General features: G+C 35.1%; 1 protein-coding gene and 1 pseudogene across 1 annotated transcript in view; both read left to right on the forward strand.

Moving 5' to 3' along the window:
* LOC142349475 (uncharacterized) overlaps window positions 1-6208 on the forward strand; it is a 477119-nt gene that overhangs the window by 82187 nt on the left and 388724 nt on the right. The gene's annotated exons all lie outside the window — the stretch shown is intronic.
* The window catches only part of LOC142349185 (uncharacterized), a 10561-nt pseudogene continuing 8868 nt past the window's right edge, over window positions 4516-6208 (forward strand).

The following is a 6208-nucleotide window of genomic DNA, read 5'->3' on the forward strand; positions in this document are numbered from 1 at the left end:
TAATTTCGCGACGATTTGGACTTTGAAAGATCGAAGCATTAAAACGAAAAACTGCAGCTACAGAAGTCAACTTAGTGCAGTGAACAATTACCTAGAAGAACCAGAACATCATCACCAGCCGCTTCGAGGCCCACCCACACCCATCGACCTTTTTATTTCATTGAATTCAAGTTTATTTTATTGTTTTAGTTATCATACTTACCGGAAGAAATTGTAACACCCCCTTTCACACAATCTCCACGAGGCTAGCCAAGGAACCGTGCCATTACCATTTGAATACGTCAAGTTCAGCAGCAGAAGTCCTTCATGGTACTTGAAGTGGTTGAGTGCATCTGAGGCAGAGGAAGTTGTTTTTACAGTTACAGAGAACATTCAGTCTGTACTAGAACTACTCAAATTCATTTTTAAAAAAAAAACTCCAACTCTTGCTACTGTATATAAATTCTTTTACGTCTGGTTGTACATAAATTGTATATATATACATATATATTTATATATATATATATATATATATATATATATATATATATATATATATATTAGCCACCCAGTGCTTTTCAGTACTTAACCAGTGTAAATCCTGGACTGTTTTTAAAGTACTTTTTTCACTGGTCTTTTTAATGATTGTCAAAATTTAGACGGGTCAGTCTAATTTTCAGAGTTAATTTTTTTATTAAGATTATATCGTAATCATAATATACATACAATTGGTTTTCACTATTACTACCCTGGTTGAGTTGAGAAGGTTGGGGGAGAGTAAGTTCATCAGCTTTGTTTATCAAAATAGCAGAGTTATTTTTGCGTTACCAACTGAAGAACAAAGACCCAGTTTGAGGGTTGACGTCACAGACGGAATGTCGATATATCGAGACCCAAATGAAAGCGCAAAGGGGGGGGGGCGCATGCGTTCCAACTTATATAGTCTTGATACACAGAAGTTTGCACAAAAGTGGACATGAACGACAACAGGGCCGTCTGGAAATACACTTTCCGTCTGGGAAGGTTCGGTCATAGACACTTTCCGTCTCGAACCTCCGGCATGGGAACGGCAGAGCAGATAGACAACTAGCTCATAGCTTTTGCTCCACGGCGCACACTAGAAAAATTTAAGGAAACAAAAGATTAACTAGACAGTGATCTGGCTTATTTTTAGTTATATATGGACTGAAATTTTGGGAAGTTACAAAGTCTGAATGAAAAGTGCTGAAAGAACTACATTTTATTTCAAAATCATCTAATAAACGAGTAAATGATCAAGCGAGAAATGTTTCGAGTTATTGCAGAAATGAAATGACTGCGTTATTATTTCGTTTTGGTAACCTTTATGTATACTTTGGAACTGGCTTCCGAAAATGTGTTGAAAACTTAACAAAAAAGAGTCAATTTTAAAGAAGAGTGAAGAGCTAAGTTTATCGTTTTTTTGTCTTGGCATGTTGCTGAAGAAGTATGTTTAAAACTTACTGGTTCAGTACTGATTTTCAACGATATACTGGTTTTGTGATGTTTCGCTACTGAAATACACTACTTGGTGATTCCGGGTTTTTGTAAACACATTTTTTGTGACGATAAATTCCACTGTCTGTGATAGGGTCAGCCTGACACCTGGAATACCTCAAGGGAGCGTAAATATTCTCATTCCTTTTCTCATATACGTCAGCCATTTGCCTCAAACAAAAGCCCAGTTCTCACAGTTCGCTGACAACTTAGGTCTCAATCCCCCAAAATAATTCAGAAACATCTTCAATCATCACTGAACAGTCTAATTGATTGGTTTGACTGACGAAAAATCAAAATAAAACCAGTTAAAACTCCTCAAAGAAAGAATCTTCTCTTGAACTCAATTTAAAAGGAGTATCCATTAAAATGACCCAACCGATAAGTTTTTTAGTTATCATTTTCACTCCACATCTCAAAGGGAATGACCATTGCATAGATTTAATACTAAGAGCGAACAGCATGCTTTGTTTTATTCTGGAAGTTGATTAACCTAAACGTTAACGAAGAAAGTCTAATTTGGTTTACAAAGCGTGGGTCCGACCCCTTTTTCTGTACTCAAACGCTTGCTGGCTGGATCAATCACAGGCCCTAGTCAAAAAATACAAAACGTGCAAAACCGGGCTCTATGAATTTGCCTTGGAAAAACAAGATGGTACCAGTTTCAAAAACTCCACGAAGAGGCAAACATAAAGCCAGTCGAGAAAATGCAGATTAAATTGGTCAACTAGTATTTTCAAAGGTCAATAAAACGCAACATACTGTCTGTAACAGAGCTGATAAATAAGACAAAAGTGCCCGCTCAACGCTTGCAAAAGCACTTTTAACTATTTCCATTACTAAAAATTCTAGCCGCATGCAGCATAGACTAGTGGCTATAATGACTGCTTAATGTAGTGATCAACCAAACAAAATGAGGATCAATCCCTTATCAATTCTGGAAAATCAATATCAAAGAACACAGTCCCGGAAACAACAGAAATGGGCTCAACGACAAAAGAAAAGAGAGAACTTAGAACATAAAAATGAAAACTAAGGAAGAACAAGAAAAATGAGTCCAACACCAGAAGCTTTATGCGTATTTCATTGAGGTGTTCCATCCATCCAATAGATCTCCAACAGCTTTATAACGTCTTGAAAAGGAGGAATTTGCCGCAGTAGTCAACACAAGCGTGGAAGAATTAACGGAAGAACAAACTTTTTCCTCCGAATGTGGTTCGAGTCCAGCTGAAATACCTTTCAGCTTTCCTTATTTTTTTCTGCTATACTACAAGAAATACAATATGAAAAGCAACAGAACAACCCAACCAGACATGTTAATAGTATTGGGCCAGCCGCTCACCTAGTCAATTTGGAGCCAAATACAGCTCATTCTTTGTCATCTTCCATAATAATGTCCATATTATTCTGTTGTTTTCATCTGTCCATCCAGCCGCTTCACTAATCAATTTGGGGCTGAACAGATTACAGCTGTCATCAATATCTATACGCGTAATTATTGTCCAACAGTTGCGCCTTCTTTCGATGCCTTTCATTTCTACTTTCTTTGTGATTATTTTACTTCTCACTCCACTGATTTAAAAAAACATCTCTTAGATTTAAAAAACATCTCTTAAATTTAAAAAAAGAAACGAAAACATTAACTATTGTGCTGCGCTTGGTTTAGTTTCGCCGGTTTATTGGTTTAGGTTAGCGTAGCACTTTTTCAAAATATTTTTTTTATTTTTGTCAATTTCTTAATGCTTTTTCTAGTCAGAAACAACGCTTTTCTTTTATTTGTCTCGCTCCTTTTATTCTAAACTTAACAGTCCTTTTTTTCTCTCCTCAATTTGATTTCTACATTGAAGCAGGATTATTGGAAAACATTGCACGTAATCTAAGCCCCAGCTTTAATTCATCAAATGGAAAGTTATTTTATTTTAATGAAAAGCTGAATTTATGTAGCAGCGTGCATGGCAATTAGCGCGGTTCTCTAAGAGAACATCAGAATTGGGCGCTTCGGTTCGAAACCGTTTAAATGAGTTTGTCGATCTCCGTTTTAAATTCGCAACGATTTGGACTTTGAAAGATCGAAGCATTAAAATGAAAAACTGCAGCTACAGAAGTCAACTTAGTGCAATGAACTATTACCTAGAAGAACCAGAACATCATCACGAGCGGCTTCGAGCCCCACCCACACCCATCGAACTTTTTATTTCATTGAATTCAAGTTTATTTTATTGTTTTAATTATCATACTTACCGGAAGAAATTGTAACACCCCCTTTCACACAATCTCCACGAGGCTAGCCAAGGAACCGTGCCATTACCATTTGAATACGTCAAGTTCAGCCAGCAGAAGTCCTCCATGGTAATTGAAATGGTTGAGTGCATCTGAGGCAGAGGAAGTTTTTTTTACAGTTAGAGAGAACATTCAGTATGTACTAGAAATACTAAATTCATTTTTTAAATAATAAGCTCCAATTCTTCCTACTGTGTATATAACTTCTTTTACGTCTGGTTGTACATAAATTGTATATATATATATATATATATATATATATATATATATATATTTATATATATACATATATATATATATATATATATATATATATATATATTAGCCACCCAGTGCTTTTCAGTACTTAACCAGTGTAAATTCCGGACTGTTTTTAAAGTACTTTTTACTGGTCTATTTAATGATTATGTCAAAAATTAGACGGGTCAGTCTAATTTTCTGAGTTAATTTTTTTACTAAGATTTTATCGTAATCATAATATACATGCAATTGGTTTTGACTTTTACTACCCTGGTTGAGTTGAGAAGGTTGGGGGGGGGAGTAAGTTCATCAGCTTTGTTTACCAAAATAGCAGAGTTAAATTTGCTTTACCAACTGAAGAATAAAGACCCAGGTTGAGGGTTGACGTCACAGACAGAAAGTCGATATATCGAGACCCAAATGAACGCACAAAGGGTGGGGGGCATGCGTTCAAACTTATATAGTCTGGATACACAGAAGATTGCACAAAAGTGGACATGAATGACAACAGGGCCGTCTGGAAATACACTTTCCGTCTGGGAAGGTTCGGTCATAGACTCTTTCCGTCTCGAACCTCCAGCATGGGAACGGCAGTGCAGAAAGAGGACTAGCTCATAGTTTTTGCTCCTCGGCGCACACTAGAAAAATTTAAGGAAACAAAAGATTAACTAAACAGTGACCTGGCTTATTATTTTTAGTTATATATGGACTGAAATTTTGGGAAATTACAAAGTCTGAATGAAAAGTGCTGAAAGAACTATATTTTAACTCAAAATCATCTAATATATGAGTAAATGATAATGCAAGAAATGTTTCTAGTTATTGCAGAAATGAAATGACTGCGTTATAATTTCGTTTTGGTAACCTTTATGTATACTTTGGAACTGGCTTCCGAAAATGTGTTGAAAAACTTAACAAAATAGAGTTAAATTTAAAGAAGAGTGAAGAGCTAAGTTTACTATCGTTTTTTTGTCTTGGCATGCTGCTGAAGAAGTTTGTTTAAAACTGACTGGTTCAGTACTAATTTTCAACGATATACTTGTTTTGTGATGTTTCGCCATTGAAATACACTACTTGGTGATTCCGGGTTTTTGTAAATGAATTTTTTGTGAAGATAAATTCCACTGTAAGTGATAGTTTTAGCCTGACACCTGGAATATCTCAAGGGAGCGTAATTATTCTCTTTCTCTTTCTCATATACGTCAGCCATTTGCCTCAAATAAAAGCCCAGTTCTCACAGTTCGCTGACAACTTAGCCCTCTACTATAGGTCACAATCCCCCAAAATAATTCAAAAACATCTTCAATCATCACTGAACAGTCTAATTGATTGGTGTGACTCACTAAAAATCAAAATAAACACAGATAAAACTCCTCAAAGAAAGAATCTTCTCATGAACGCAATTTAAAACATTGCACGTGATCTAAGCCCCAGCTTTTTTTCATCAAATGGAAATTTATTTTATTTTAATGAAAAGCTGAATTTATGTAGCAGCGTACATGACAATTAGCGCGGTTCGCTAAGAGAACATCAGAATTGGGCGCTTCGGTTCAAAACCGTTCAAATGAGTTTGTCGATCTCCGTTTTAAATTGGATTTGGACTTTGAAAGATCAAAGCATTAAAACGAAAAACTGCAGCTACAGAAGTCAACATAGTGCAGTGAACTATTACCTAGATGATCCAGAACATCATCACGAGCGGGTTCGAGCCCCACCCACACCCATCGAATTTTTTTTTTATTGAATTCAAGTTTATTTTATTGTTTTAATTATCATACTTACCGGAAGAAATTGTAACACCCCCTTTCATAAAATCTCCACGAGGCCAGCCAAGGAACTGTGCCATTACCATTTGAAATACGTCAATTTCAGCAGCAGAAGTCCTTCATGGTACTTGAAGTGGTTAAGTGCCTCTGAGGCAGAGGAAGTTTTTTTTACAGTTACAGAGAACGTTCAGTCTGTACTAGAACTACTCAAATTCATTTTTTAAAAAATAAACTCCAACTCTTCCTACTGTGTATATAAAATCTTTTACGTCTGGTTGTACATAAATTGTATATATATATATATATATATATATATATATATATATATATATTTATATTTATATTTTATATATATATATATATATATATGTATTTGTTTATATATATATATATATATATATATATATATATGTATATATATATGTATA

The sequence above is a fragment of the Convolutriloba macropyga genome, chromosome 11 (genome assembly GCF_964194025.1).
Source record: "Convolutriloba macropyga chromosome 11, txConMacr16.3, whole genome shotgun sequence".
Classification (NCBI taxonomy): Eukaryota; Metazoa; Xenacoelomorpha; order Acoela; family Convolutidae; genus Convolutriloba; species Convolutriloba macropyga.